The 16500-nt window shown below is 44.2% G+C and overlaps 3 pseudogenes; 2 read left to right on the top strand and 1 right to left on the bottom strand.

Annotated features, from left to right (window-relative positions):
* Positions 1–2841: 2841 nt before the first annotated feature.
* Positions 2842–2960, top strand: LOC134968200 (5S ribosomal RNA; annotated as a pseudogene).
* A 12018-nt stretch (positions 2961–14978) lies between these two features.
* On the bottom strand, positions 14979–15097 carry LOC134968162 (5S ribosomal RNA; annotated as a pseudogene).
* A 1057-nt stretch (positions 15098–16154) lies between these two features.
* Positions 16155–16273, top strand: LOC134968159 (5S ribosomal RNA; annotated as a pseudogene).
* Positions 16274–16500: the final 227 nt, after the last annotated feature.

Raw genomic sequence — 16500 nt, 5'->3', positions numbered from 1 at the left:
AAGTCATGAGGAGGTGGCTGCCGTATGAATAGTTCATTGAGATGTTCTGTATATCGGGATCCCGCGATCGCGTCAGACCGGAAGTGTCGTTCTTGGCCGGAAGTCATGTGGTCGCGTGCGTTCCTGAGTTTGCGTTTCAACTGGACGTCAGGCCGGAAGTAAAGTCATCCGTTTATGCTATGAGGCTGGAGTTGCTAGGTAACCGTTGTTAGATGGCCGGATATACGGAAAAAAGGTTTTATCACGGCTGGAAGTGTTGCAATGCATTCGTGCACTGTTAGTAGCTCATCTTATTGCCATAGTATGCATTAGTGTGGTGGATCTTCATGGCTTGGGTCACATAGGAAACACTGAAAAAATATAAAAATAATAATAATAATAATAATGATAAATAAATAAATAAATGGAAATATTGGATCTCCTAAAAACCGGGAGAGGGGAGAGAGACAAAGTGGTTAGTTAGAGTATTGGTTGCGGATGACACACTTATCGAGTACCACAGTCGATTTGTAAACTCCCCTATGGTATATAACCCATTTCCATAATAGCAAGGAGAGTGGGCTTCCCTGGGTGCGACTTCTAACCATCAGATGACAAAAACTCCAAACGCTTCCATATGCAGTTCATATATATACATCATATCATGGATGCAGGTAAGTAAAGAGAAATCTGTATGTTTACGATCCCAATAGCCTATGCATAGGACTTAGGTCTCCATTATGAGGGACCCAGCTCCAACAGGATGATACGCACTTTGTTGTTTGTGTAGAATTACCACGTGCCTCACAACATCATTCACAGAGTCAAAAGATGCAATAAGTTTAAAAATTCCTATGCATAATATAATCAATTAAAAATATGGGATTGAAAAATATCATAAATCATTGATTTCAAAACAAATTTCATACCTGGGATGACAATCAGTCCTTTTTGATGTGTTGCAAAGCATGTATAAACTTCACACGGTTATAAAATTCAAGCATGATCAATGTGTTGTATCATCTTCCTGCTTTCATATAAGGGATATTGATTGGTATGAAATTTGTTTTGAAATCAATGATTTATGATATTTTTCAATCCCATATCTTTAATTGATTATATTATGCATAGGAATTTTTAAACTTATTGAATCTTTTGACTCTGTGAATGATGTTGTGAGGCACGTGGTAATTCTACACAAACAACAAAGTGCGTATCATCCTGTTGGAGCTGGGTCCCTCATAATGGAGACCTAAGTCCTATGCATAGGCTATTGGGATCGTAAACATACAGATTTCTCTTTACTTACCTGCATCCATGATATGATGTATATATATGAACTGCATATGGAAGCGTTTGGAGTTTTTGTCATCTGATGGTTAGAAGTCGCACCCAGGGAAGCCCACTCTCCTTGCTATTATGGAAATGGGTTATATACCATAGGGGAGTTTACAAATCGACTGTGGTACTCGATAAGTGTGTCATCCGCAACCAATACTCTAACTAACCACTTTGTCTCTCTCCCCTCTCCCGGTTTTTAGGAGATCCAATATTTCCATTTATTTATCATTATTATTATTATTATTATTTTTATATTTTTTCAGTGTTTCCTATGTGACCCAAGCCATGAAGATCCACCACACTAATGCATACTATGGCAATAAGATGAGCTACTAACAGTGCACGAATGCATTGCAACACTTCCAGCCGTGATAAAACCTTTTTTCCGTATATCCGGCCATCTAACAACGGTTACCTAGCAACTCCAGCCTCATAGCATAAACGGATGACTTTACTTCCGGCCTGACGTCCAGTTGAAACGCAAACTCCGGAACGCACGCGACCACATGACTTCCGGCCAAGAACGACACTTCCGGTCTGACGCGATCGCGGGATCCCGATATACAGAACATCTCAATGAACTATTCATACGGCAGCCACCTCCTCATGACTTTATATTTACACTTTCAGGTGTAAGAACATTCGCCAGCCTTCTGCTGTTTTTGATGTCTTTGATGTTTCCCTTTTTTTCATCAGCACAATTCCCTATTTAAAATGAGGGTGATGTCACTATGGACTTCCACCAATCGGAATCCCTAGTGATGTTAAGCCCTCCCAGTTCCCTCCCTCCTCTGCCTTAAATACAGCAGCTTTTTCCTTATGCCCTGACACAGTGAACAAGCCACCCTGGTGAAACGGTCCGTCTGTGCTCAGTGATGCTGAACTCTTTCTAGCTCAGATCACTTTTGGGACTCCCTGGTATTGTATGTGCCCATTTGGACTCCAGTTATTTAACTGATACTGATATATAATCAATATTGTTTTTTTCCATGTTTGCTATTTTTGATCCTTAATTATTGTTCTAAACCATTTTCTGGTATTTCCTTTTAAATGTAATACTTTTTTGCAGAATCCTTTCTGCATAAACAGGGTCTTATACCCATTTTGGTAAGCCTTTACCATGCAGCCTGTGTTTACTTTCCTTTTTCCAATTAATCGTTGATTTCATGATTGTTTTATTTCATAATTTACTTAATTTTTTGTTAATTTGTGATCTCACCACATTACCATTTCTCCTCCTTCTTCTAATTTTCCCACCACCCTTTTTCTCAATAGGTAAGCCTAACCCACCTCTCTCATCCACTGTCCGCTATATATCTATATAAGACAGTGGACAGCAGAAGGCAGGGTTTCCTCCCTATTCTGAGCATATCTCACTTCTATTTTTAGTACCCTCTCATCCAGATGCGAGACCACTCTCTGCAATGCTCACAGCAACAGAGAATCTGCGCTAGAAACTGGACAGCAGAAGTACCTTGTTGCTCACTACTCATTACACTCTCTCATTTGTGTCCTAGTGTTTATTACTGCCATATTTCAGCAGCAACGCCCAATCTCATCCGACCTTGGAAGCTAAGCGCTGATAAGCCTGATCAGTACCTAGTAGGGTGACCTCTTGGGAATATCAGGTGCAGTAAGATTGTGACCTCTGATCACAAACAGCAGAAGTGTTAGAGCAACTTCTGAAACTTACCTATTCCTTATCCAACTTTCCCGCAAACCTTCTATTTATCTACAATTGGCTTTGCCTTTAGGCTTATTTATCAATGCTCTTTTGTATCTTTAATAATCATACTTTTATCTTAAATGCTTTGTTATCTATAAGGATCTAGCCTTTTAGCAAACAGAATCTCTACCAGGTGATTACCCTCAGTCATTTGACATTTCAATTATGAACCTTTGTGCCTCTCATCTATTCTCATGAGGTTTTAGACTAGGTGCTTACCTATAATTATCACTGCGGTGATTATATGTACATATCATTTACCTCTAGAGATGAGCGCCTGAAATTTTTCGGGTTTTGTGTTTTGGTTTTGGGTTCGGTTCCGCGGCCGTGTTTTGGGTTCGAACGCGTTTTGGCAAAACCTCACCAAATTTTTTTTGTCGGATTCGGGTGTGTTTTGGATTCGGGTGTTTTTTTCCAAAAACACTAAAAAACAGCTTAAATCATAGAATTTGGGGGTCATTTTGATCCCAAAGTATTATTAACCTCAAAAACCATAATTTACACTCATTTTCAGTCTATTCTGAATACCTCACACCTCACAATATTATTTTTAGTCCTAAAATTTGCACCGAGGTTGCTGTGTGAGTAAGATAAGCGACCCTAGTGGCCGACACAAACACCGGGCCCATCTAGGAGTGGCACTGCAGTGTCACGCAGGATGTCCCTTCCAAAAAACCCTCCCCAAACAGCACATGACGCAAAGAAAAAAAGAGGCGCAATGAGGTAGCTGTGTGAGTAAGATTAGCGACCCTAGTGGCCGACACAAACACCGGGCCCATCTAGGAGTGGCACTGCAGTGTCACGCAGGATGGCCCTTCCAAAAAACCCTCCCCAAACAGCACATGACGCAAAGAAAAAAAGAGGCGCAATGAGGTAGCTGTGTGAGTAAGATTAGCGACCCTAGTGGCCGACACAAACACCGGGCCCATCTAGGAGTGGCACTGCAGTGTCACGCAGGATGGCCCTTCCAAAAAACCCTCCCCAAACAGCACATGACGCAAAGAAAAAAAGAGGCGCAATGAGGTAGCTGACTGTGTGAGTAAGATTAGCGACCCTAGTGGCCGACACAAACACCGGGCCCATCTAGGAGTGGCACTGCAGTGTCACGCAGGATGTCCCTTCCAAAAAACCCTCCCCAAACAGCACATGACGCAAAGAAAAAAAGAGGCGCAATGAGGTAGCTGTGTGAGTAAGATTAGCGACCCTAGTGGCCGACACAAACACCGGGCCCATCTAGGAGTGGCACTGCAGTGTCACGCAGGATGGCCCTTCCAAAAAACCCTCCCCAAACAGCACATGACGCAAAGAAAAAAAGAGGCGCAATGAGGTAGCTGTGTGAGTAAGATTAGCGACCCTAGTGGCCGACACAAACACCGGGCACATCTAGGAGTGGCACTGCAGTGTCACGCAGGATGTCCCTTCCAAAAAACCCTCCCCAAACAGCACATGACGCAAAGAAAAAAAGAGGCGCAATGAGGTAGCTGACTGTGTGAGTAAGATTAGCGACCCTAGTGGCCGACACAAACACCGGGCCCATCTAGGAGTGGCACTGCAGTGTCACGCAGGATGTCCCTTCCAAAAAACCCTCCCCAAACAGCACATGACGCAAAGAAAAAAAGAGGCGCAATGAGGTAGCTGACTGTGTGAGTAAGATTAGCGACCCTAGTGGCCGACACAAACACCGGGCCCATCTAGGAGTGGCACTGCAGTGTCACGCAGGATGTCCCTTCCAAAAAACCCTCCCCAATCAGCACATGATGCAAAGAAAAAGAAAAGAAAAAAGAGGTGCAAGATGGAATTGTCCTTGGGCCCTCCCACCCACCCTTATGTTGTATAAACAAAACAGGACATGCACACTTTAACCAACCCATCATTTCAGTGACAGGGTCTGCCACACGACTGTGACTGATATGACGGGTTGGTTTGGACCCCCCCCAAAAAAGAAGCAATTAATCTCTCCTTGCACAAACTGGCTCTACAGAGGCAAGATGTCCACCTCATCTTCACCCTCCGATATATCACCGTGTACATCCCCCTCCTCACAGATTATCAATTCGTCCCCACTGGAATCCACCATCTCAGCTCCCTGTGTACTTTGTGGAGGCAATTGCTGCTGGTCAATGTCTCCGCGGAGGAATTGATTATAATTCATTTTAATGAACATCATCTTCTCCACATTTTCTGGATGTAACCTCGTACGCCGATTGCTGACAAGGTGAGCGGCGGCACTAAACACTCTTTCGGAGTACACACTTGTGGGAGGGCAACTTAGGTAGAATAAAGCCAGTTTGTGCAAGGGCCTCCAAATTGCCTCTTTTTCCTGCCAGTATAAGTACGGACTGTGTGACGTGCCTACTTGGATGCGGTCACTCATATAATCCTCCACCATTCTATCAATGTTGAGAGAATCATATGCAGTGACAGTAGACGACATGTCTGTAATCGTTGTCAGGTCCTTCAGTCCGGACCAGATGTCAGCATCAGCAGTCGCTCCAGACTGCCCTGCATCACCGCCAGCGGGTGGGCTCGGAATTCTGAGCCTTTTCCTCGCACCCCCAGTTGCGGGAGAATGTGAAGGAGGAGATGTTGACAGGTCGCGTTCCGCTTGACTTGACAATTTTGTCACCAGCAGGTCTTTCAACCCCAGCAGACCTGTGTCTGCCGGAAAGAGAGATCCAAGGTAGGCTTTAAATCTAGGATCGAGCACGGTGGCCAAAATGTAGTGCTCTGATTTCAACAGATTGACCACCCGTGAATCCTTGTTAAGCGAATTAAGGGCTGCATCCACAAGTCCCACATGCCTAGCGGAATCGCTCCCTTTTAGCTCCTTCTTCAATGCCTCCAGCTTCTTCTGCAAAAGCCTGATGAGGGGAATGACCTGACTCAGGCTGGCAGTGTCTGAACTGACTTCACGTGTGGCAAGTTCAAAGGGCATCAGAACCTTGCACAACGTTGAAATCATTCTCCACTGCACTTGAGACAGGTGCATTCCACCTACTATATCGTGCTCAATTGTATAGGCTTGAATGGCCTTTTGCTGCTCCTCCAACCTCTGAAGCATATAGAGGGTTGAATTCCACCTCGTTACCACTTCTTGCTTCAGATGATGGCAGGGCAGGTTCAGTAGTTTTTGGTGGTGCTCCAGTCTTCTGTACGTGGTGCCTGTACGCCGAAAGTGTCCCGCAATTTTTCTGGCCACCGACAGCATCTCTTGCACGGCCCTGTCGTTTTTTAAAAAATTCTGCACCACCAAATTCAAGGTATGTGCAAAACATGGGACGTGCTGGAATTTGCCCATATTTAATGCACACACAATATTGCTGGCGTTGTCCGATGCCACAAATCCACAGGAGAGTCCAATTGGGGTAAGCCATTCCGCGATGATCTTCCTCAGTTGCCGTAAGAGGTTTTCAGCTGTGTGCGTATTCTGGAAAGCGGTGATACAAAGCGTAGCCTGCCTAGGAAAGAGTTGGCGTTTGCGAGATGCTGCTACTGGTGCCGCCGCTGCTGTTCTTGCGGCGGGAGTCCATACATCTACCCAGTGGGCTGTCACAGTCATATAGTCCTGACCCTGCCCTGCTCCACTTGTCCACATGTCCGTGGTTAAGTGGACATTGGGTACAACTGCATTTTTTAGGACACTGGTGAGTCTTTTTCTGACGTCCGTGTACATTCTCGGTATCGCCTGCCTAGAGAAGTGGAACCTAGATGGTATTTGGTAACGGGGGCACACTGCCTCAATAAATTGTCTAGTTCCCTGTGAACTAACGGCGGATACCGGACGCACGTCTAACACCAACATAGTTGTCAAGGACTCAGTTATCCGCTTTGCAGTAGGATGACTGCTGTGATATTTCATCTTCCTCGCAAAGGACTGTTGAACAGTCAATTGCTTACTGGAAGTAGTACAAGTGGGCTTACGACTTCCCCTCTGGGATGACCATCGACTCCCAGCGGCAACAACAGCAGCGCCAGCAGCAGTAGGCGTTACACGCAAGGATGCATCGGAGGAATCCCAGGCAGGAGAGGACTCGTCAGAATTGCCAGTGACATGGCCTGCAGGACTATTGGCATTCCTGGGGAAGGAGGAAATTGACACTGAGGGAGTTGGTGGGGTGGTTTGCGTGAGCTTGGTTACAAGAGGAAGGGATTTACTGGTCAGTGGACTGCTTCCGCTGTCACCCAAAGTTTTTGAACTTGTCACTGACTTATTATGAATGCGCTGCAGGTGACGTATAAGGGAGGATGTTCCGAGGTGGTTAACGTCCTTACCCCTACTTATTACAGCTTGACAAAGGGAACACACGGCTTGACACCTGTTGTCCGCATTTCTGGTGAAATACCTCCACACCGAAGAGCTGATTTTTTTGGTATTTTCACCTGGCATGTCAACGGCCATATTCCTCCCACGGACAACAGGTGTCTCCCCGGGTGCCTGACTTAAACAAACCACCTCACCATCAGAATCCTCCTGGTCAATTTCCTCCCCAGCGCCAGCAACACCCATATCCTCCTCATCCTGGTGTACTTCAACACTGACATCTTCAATCTGACTATCAGGAACTGGACTGCGGGTGCTCCTTCCAGCACTTACAGGGGGCGTGCAAATGGTGGAAGGCGCATGCTCTTCACGTCCAGTGTTGGGAAGGTCAGGCATCGCAACCGACACAATTGGACTCTCCTTGTGGATTTGGGATTTCAAAGAACGCACAGTTCTTTGCGGTGCTTTTGCCAGCTTGAGTCTTTTCAGTTTTCTAGCGAGAGGCTGAGTGCTTCCATCCTCATGTGAAGCTGAACCACTAGCCATGAACATAGGCCAGGGCCTCAGCCGTTCCTTGCCACTCCGTGTGGTAAATGGCATATTGGCAAGTTTACGCTTCTCCTCCGACAATTTTATTTTAGGTTTTGGAGTCCTTTTTTTACTGATATTTGGTGTTTTGGTTTTGACATGCTCTGTACTATGCCATTGGGCATCGGCCTTGGCAGACGACGTTGCTGGCATTTCATCGTCTCGGCCATGACTAGTGGCAGCAGCTTCAGCACGAGGTGGAAGTGGATCTTGATCTTTCCCTAATTTTGGAACCTCAACATTTTTGTTCTCCATATTTTAATAGGCACAACTAAAAGGCACCTCAGGTAAACAATGGAGATGGATGGATTGGATACTAGTATACAATTATGGACGGGCTGCCGAGTGCCGACACAGAGGTAGCCACAGCCGTGAACTACCGCACTGTACTGTGTCTGCTGCTAATATATAGACTGGTTGATAAAGAGACAGTATACTCGTAACTAGTATGTATGTATAAAGAAAGAAAAAAAACCACGGTTAGGTGGTATATACAATTATGGACGGGCTGCCGAGTGCCGACACAGAGGTAGCCACAGCCGTGAACTACCGCACTGTACTGTGTCTGCTGCTAATATATAGACTGGTTGATAAAGAGATAGTATACTCGTAACTAGTATGTATGTATAAAGAAAGAAAAAAAAACCACGGTTAGGTGGTATATACAATTATGGACGGGCTGCCGAGTGCCGACACAGAGGTAGCCACAGCCGTGAACTACTGTACTGTGTCTGCTGCTAATATATAGACTGGTTGATAAAGAGATAGTATACTCGTAACTAGTATGTATGTATAAAGAAAGAAAAAAAAACCACGGTTAGGTGGTATATACAATTATGGACGGGCTGCCGAGTGCCGACACAGAGGTAGCCACAGCCGTGAACTACCGCACTGTACTGTGTCTGCTGCTAATATATAGACTGGTTGATAAAGAGATAGTATACTCGTAACTAGTATGTATGTATAAAGAAAGAAAAAAAAACCACGGTTAGGTGGTATATACAATTATGGACGGGCTGCCGAGTGCCGATACAGAGGTAGCCACAGCCGTGAACTACCGCACTGTACTGTGTCTGCTGCTAATATATAGACTGGTTGATAAAGAGATAGTATACTCGTAACTAGTATGTATGTATAAAGAAAGAAAAAAAAACCACGGTTAGGTGGTATATACAATTATGGACGGGCTGCCGAGTGCTGACACAGAGGTAGCCACAGCCGTGAACTACCGCACTGTACTGTGTCTGCTGCTAATATATAGACTGGTTGATAAAGAGATAGTATACTCGTAACTAGTATGTATGTATAAAGAAAGAAAAAAAAACCACGGTTAGGTGGTATATACAATTATGGACGGGCTGCCGAGTGCCGACACAGAGGTAGCCACAGCCGTGAACTACCGCACTGTACTGTGTCTGCTGCTAATATATAGACTGGTTGATAAAGAGATAGTATACTCGTAACTAGTATGTATGTATAAAGAAAGAAAAAAAAACCATGGTTAGGTGGTATATACAATTATGGACGGGCTGCCGAGTGCCGACACAGAGGTAGCCACAGCCGTGAACTACTGTACTGTGTCTGCTGCTAATATATAGACTGGTTGATAAAGAGATAGTATACTCGTAACTAGTATGTATGTATAAAGAAAGAAAAAAAAACCACGGTTAGGTGGTATATACAATTATGGACGGGCTGCCGAGTGCCGACACAGAGGTAGCCACAGCCGTGAACTACCGCACTGTACTGTGTCTGCTGCTAATATATAGACTGGTTGATAAAGAGATAGTATACTCGTAACTAGTATGTATGTATAAAGAAAGAAAAAAAAACCACGGTTAGGTGGTATATACAATTATGGACGGGCTGCCGAGTGCCGACACAGAGGTAGCCACAGCCGTGAACTACCGCACTGTACTGTGTCTGCTGCTAATATATAGACTGGTTGATAAAGAGATAGTATACTCGTAACTAGTATGTATGTATAAAGAAAGAAAAAAAAACCACGGTTAGGTCACTGGTATATACAATTATGGACGGGCTGCGGAGTGCCGACACAGAGGTAGCCACAGCCGTGAACTACCGCACTGTACTGTATCTGCTGCTAATATATAGACTGGTTGATAAAGAGATAGTATACTCGTAACTAGTATGTATGTATAAAGAAAGAAAAAAAAACCACGGTTAGGTGGTATATACAATTATGGACGGGCTGCCGAGTGCCGACACAGAGGTAGCCACAGCCGTGAACTACCGCACTGTACTGTGTCTGCTGCTAATATATAGACTGGTTGATAAAGAGATAGTATACTCGTAACTAGTATGTATGTATAAAGAAAGAAAAAAAAACCACGGTTAGGTCACTGGTATATACAATTATGGACGGGCTGCCGAGTGCCGACACAGAGGTAGCCACAGCCGTGAACTACCGCACTGTACTGTGTCTGCTGCTAATATAGATTGGTTGATAAAGAGATAGTATACTACTAATATTATATACTGGTGGTCAGGTCACTGGTCACTAGTCACACTGGCAGTGGCACTCCTGCAGCAAAAGTGTGCACTGTTTAATTTTAATATAATATTATGTACTCCTGGCTCCTGCTATAACCTATAACTGGCACTGCAGTAGTGCTCCCCAGTCTCCCCCACAATTATAAGCTGTGTGAGCTGAGCAGTCAGACAGATATATAATATATATAGATGATGCAGCACACTGGCCTGAGCCTGAGCAGTGCACACAGATATGGTATGTGACTGACTGAGTCACTGTGTGTATCGCTTTTTTCAGGCAGAGAACGGATATATTAAATAAACTGCACTGTGTGTCTGGTGGTCACTCACTATATAATATATTATGTACTCCTGGCTCCTGCTATAACCTATAACTGGCACTGCAGTAGTGCTCCCCAGTCTCCCCCACAATTATAAGCTGTGTGAGCTGAGCAGTCAGACAGATATATATAATATTATATATAGATAATAGATGATGCAGCACACTGGCCTGAGCCTGAGCAGTGCACACAGATATGGTATGTGACTGAGTCACTGTGTGCTGTGTATCGCTTTTTTCAGGCAGAGAACGGATTATATTATGTACTCCTGGCTCCTGCTATAACCTATAACTGGCACTGCAGTAGTGCTCCCCAGTCTCCCCCACAATTATAAGCTGTGTGAGCTGAGCAGTCAGACAGATATATATAATATTATATATAGATAATAGATGATGCAGCACACTGGCCTGAGCCTGAGCAGTGCACACAGATATGGTATGTGACTGAGTCACTGTGTGCTGTGTATCGCTTTTTTCAGGCAGAGAACGGATTATAAATAAAAGTGGTGGTCACTGGTCACTATCAGCAAAACTCTGCACTGTACACTACTGAGTACTCCTAATGCTCCCCAAAATTAGTAAATCAAGTGTCTCTCTAATCTATTCTAATTCTAAACGGAGAGGACGCCAGCCACGTCCTCTCCCTATCAATCTCAATGCACGTGTGAAAATGGCGGCGACGCGCGGCTCCTTATATAGAATCCGAGTCTCGCGATAGAATCCGAGCCTCGCGAGAATCCGACAGCGTCATGATGATGTTCGGGCGCGCTCGGGTTAACCGAGCAAGGCGGGAAGATCCGAGTCGCTCGGACCCGTGAAAAAAAACATGAAGTTCTGGCGGGTTCGGATTCAGAGAAACTTCACCCGCTCATCTCTATTTACCTCTACTCCAATTTTGAATTTTGATTAACTCAGGCACCTTAATAATATTAATTTTTTGTAATTTTTTATGTTTTTCAGTATATTTTTCACCACAGGTGCCCATAATTTTGTATCAGGCTTATCCTGATTTCTGTCAATATATATGTTTACTTTGTGTTCTTGAACAATTCTTTTGTATCAAACTCCTCATTACTTTTATTCGTTATTAATTAAATGTTAAGTTTTAATAAACTTATTTCAAATTTCTAAGCGTGCCCCAACACAGAGTCTTTCTTTTTTCTTCTCTTTGCTTAAACATCTCCTCCTTCACATTCTCCCGCAACTGGGGGTGCAAGGAAAATGCTCAGAATTCCGAGCCCACCCGCTGGCGGTGATGCAGGGCAGTCTGGAGCGATTGCTGATGCTGACATCTGGTCCGGACTGAAGGACCTGACAACGATTACGGACATGTCGTCTACTGTCACTGCATATGATTCTCTCACCATTGAAAGAATGGTGGAGGATTATATGAGTGACCGCATCCAAGTAGGCACGTCAGACAGTCCGTACGTATACTGGCTGGAAAAAGAGGCAATTTGGAGGCCCTTGCACAAACTGGCTTTATTCTACCTAAGTTGCCCTCCCACAAGTGTGTACTCCGAAAGAGTGTTTAGTGCCGCCGCTCACCTTGTCAGCAATTGGCGTACAAGGTTACTTCCAGAAAATGTGGAGAAGATGATGTTCATTAAAATGAATTATAATCAATTCCTTCATGGAGACATTCACCAGCAGCAATTGCCTCCACAAAGTACACAGGGTGCTGTGATGGTGGATTCCAGTGGGGACGAATTGATAATCTGTGAGGAGGGGGATGTACACGGTGATGAATCGGAGGATGATGATGAGGTGGAGATCTTGCCTCTGTAGAGCCAGTTTGTGCAAGGAGAGATTAATTGCTTCTTTTTTTGGTGGGGATCCAAACCAACCCGTCATTTCAGTCACAGTCGTGTGGCAGACCCTGTCACTGAAATGATGGGTTGGTTAAAGTGTGCATGTCCTGTTTATACAACATAAGGGTGGGTGGGAGGGCCCAAGGACAATTCCATCTTGCACCTCTTTTTTCTTTCATTTTTCTTTGCGTCATGTGCTGTTTGGGGAGTGTTTTTTGGAAGGGCCATCCTGCGTGACACTGCAGTGCCACTCCTAGATGGGCCAGGTGTTTGTGTCGGCCACTAGGGTCGCTTATCTTAGTCACACAGCTACCTCATTGCGCCTCTTTTTTTTCTTCTTTGCGTCATGTGCTGTTTGGGGAGTATTTTTTGGAAGGGCCATCCGGCCTGACACTGCAGTGCCACTCCTAGATGGGCTAGGTGTTTGTGTCGGCCACTAGGGTCACTTATCTTAGTCACACAGCTACCTCATTGCGCCTCTTTTTTTTCTTCTTTGCGTCATGTGCTGTTTGGGGAGTATTTTTTGGAAGGGCCATCCGGCCTGACACTGCAGTGCCACTCCTAGATGGGCCAGGTGTTTGTGTCGGCCACTAGGGTCGCTTAGCTTACTCACACAGCTACCTCATTGCGCCTCTTTTTTTCTTTGCGTCATGTGCTGTTTGGGGAGTGTTTTTTGGAAGGGCCATCCTGCGTGACACTGCAGTGCCACTCCTAGATGGGCCAGGTGTTTGTGTCGGCCACTAGGGTCACTTATCTTAGTCACACAGCTACCTCATTGCGCCTCTTTTTTTTCTTCTTTGCGTCATGTGCTGTTTGGGAAGTATTTTTTGGAAGGGCCATCCGGCCTGACACTGCAGTGCCACTCCTAGATGGGCCAGGTGTTTGTGTCGGCCACTAGGGTCGCTTATCTTACTCACACAGCTACCTCATTGCGCCTCTTTTTTTCTTTGCGTCATGTGCTGTTTGGGGAGTGTTTTTTGGAAGGGCCATCCTGCGTGACACTGCAGTGCCACTCCTAGATGGGCCAGGTGTTTGTGTCGGCCACTTGGGTCGCTGAGCTTAGTCACACAGCTACCTCATTGCGCCTCTTTTTTTCTTTGCGTCATGTGCTGTTTGGGGAGTGTTTTTTGGAAGGGCCATCCTGCGTGACACTGCAGTGCCACTCCTAGATGGGCCAGGTGTTTGTGTCGGCCACTTGGGTCGCTGAGCTTTGTCATCCAGCGACCTCGGTGCAAATTTTAGGACTAAAAATAATATTGTGAGGTGTGAGGTGTTCAGAATAGACTGAAAATGAGTGGAAATTATGGTTATTGAGGTTAATAATACTTTGGGATCAAAATGACCCCCAAATTCTATGATTTAAGCTGTTTTTTAGGGTTTTTTGAAAAAAACACCCGAATCCAAAACACACCCGAATCCGACAAAAAAAATTCGGTGAGGTTTTGCCAAAACGCGTTCGAACCCAAAACACGGCCACGGAACCGAACCCAAAACCAAAACACAAAACCCGAAAAATTTCCGGTGCACATCTCTAGTAAGTACCCCACACTCAGTATCATGTTCTGACACCGACCTAGGGATATTACATGTGTAACTACTACATGTGACAGCCAGTGACGTGCGGTGGGGTGAGGCTGGTGAGGCAGAGCCTTTCCTGTCATACTTAAGCTTGTAGAAAGGAAAAGGGGCGACCCGGCACTGATCTCAATATAAATGAAATAACAGATGATAAACAAACCAAAAATTCGGACAATTAAGATATATTTAAGTAAATTATCAAATCTCTGTCCAATATGGTGGTGCGCCCTGAGCTAGAAGAAACATGTGTCAACAAAGGGAGAAAAAAGGAAGGCTCTTGTGTGGGCGCACTCTTAAATAGTTGACATAAAGTTCAAATAGTTTTAATTATACATAGGAGTTAATCAAATATAACTTTTATTGGATATACATTAAAAAATATATATATATCTCTCATGATTACCCGTTAAATATCCTAGGATCCAAAAAATTAATGTGATTTAAAATACATATTAAATTGAAAATTTTTAAAAATTAAAAGGAATAGTTTTGAAAAAATATAGGAATGTTCTGGTCCTGTCTCACAGGATGTGATAAGAAAGGATGTAGACACTTTGCTTTTCTGCATCCGTTTCAGCCCGACCAGTACAGAGAATCTGTATTGTTGAGACCAAAATATGGTCAATTATCGAATATGAAAAAGCTGGACAGGTCCGGCAATGGATAGTGAGACATTACCCACTTCCCACCAGTCACCAACCAGTTACACTGTATAATTTGTTGGTAAATAAAGAGATCAAAGATCTTGAGTAATTGTGTAACCAGAGTATGCCTACGAAAGATAGGGATATTCTAGAAAAGAAAGAAGTCAAGTGGTGATACTGCTGTTGGCGTCAGATAACGCACATCACAGGGATAAAGAGTCTACTACACTGGGTATTCCCTGTGAGTCTCCCCCTCAGGTACTGACCAAGCCCAACACTGTATAGCTTCCAAGATCGGACGAGATCGGGCACTGGCAGTGTGGTATGGTAGTAGACAGATGGATGGGTTAGACGCCAATGAGAGTGCACCTATATAAACGAAGATGTGACAATTTGGTCACTAAAGGTGTGGATCTGCTTTCTACGTTAGGCTGGATGCAGTAGGTCCCACATAGGTGGTATTACGCATCCAGGATCATAGATGAGAGTCCACGGAAAGAAGAAAAGAGTCAGGAATGGAAGCAGAGGGCATCAATAATTATATGCAAATACCCTGCTAACAAACATTTGCTAACATCAAACACAGATGCAAAAAATGTTAATACAAATTGAATGTAGACATTGATAATATCACTTAAATGTCAGATTAGTGAAATGACTCAGTGTATCTCAGAAATGAAGAATGATGCCGTGTTCCTAGATTGAATAGCAATTATAAAAATTATACAAAGATGCTGGTGAGAATATCCCCTAAATTATTATGTACATACAAGGTAATGCTGCTGACACAGTGATTATATGCATACAAGGTAATGCTGCTGCCAGAAGAGGAACAACTAATAATAGCCTATATGTGCCTATAACATGGACAATCTCATAACATATTTGTAAGTGAAAGGGAATGCAACAGTAAAGTTAAATCGCTGGTGCAATTGCTGAATCAAAAATGATTAATGTTCCACATTACCACCACAGGCGCTGCCTGTGTAAACAACCTTTGTTGGGTCAACAGCATAGATGTCCTCAGATAGCGTGGTTGGCATCATTCTTCATTTCTGAGATACACTGAGTCATTTCACTAATCTGACATTTAAGTGATATTATCAATGTCCACATTCAATTTGTATTAACATTTTTTGCATCTGTGTTTGATGTTAGCAAATGTTTGTTAGCAGGGTACTTTGCATATAATTATTGATGCCCTCTGCTTCCATTCCTGACTCTTTTCTTCTTTCGGTGGACTCTCATCTATGATCCTGGATGCGTAATACCACCTATGTGGGACCTACTGCATCCAGCCTAACGTAGAAAGCAGATCCACACCTTTAGTGACCAAATTGTCACATCTTCGTTTATATAGGTGCACTCTCATTGGCGTCTAACCCATCCATCTGTCTACTACCATACCACACTGCCAGTGCCCGATCTCGTCCGATCTTGGAAGCTATACAGTGTTGGGCTGGGTCAGTACCTGAGGGGGAGACTCACAGGGAATACCCAGTGTAGTAGACTCTTTATCCCTGTGATGTGCGTTATCTGACGCCAACAGCAGTATCACCACTTGACTTCTTTCTTTTCTATAATATCCCTATCTTTCGTAGGCATACTCTGGTTACACAATTACTCTAGATCTTTGATCTCTTTATTTACCAACAAATTATACAGTGTAACTCGTTGGTGACTGGTGGGAAGTGGGTAATGTCTCACTATCCATTGACGGACCTATCCAGCTTTTTCAT

Source organism: Pseudophryne corroboree, chromosome 10, assembly GCF_028390025.1.
Source record: "Pseudophryne corroboree isolate aPseCor3 chromosome 10, aPseCor3.hap2, whole genome shotgun sequence".
Classification (NCBI taxonomy): Eukaryota; Metazoa; Chordata; class Amphibia; order Anura; family Myobatrachidae; genus Pseudophryne; species Pseudophryne corroboree.
This window is presented reverse-complemented; position numbering and strand designations above follow the sequence as displayed.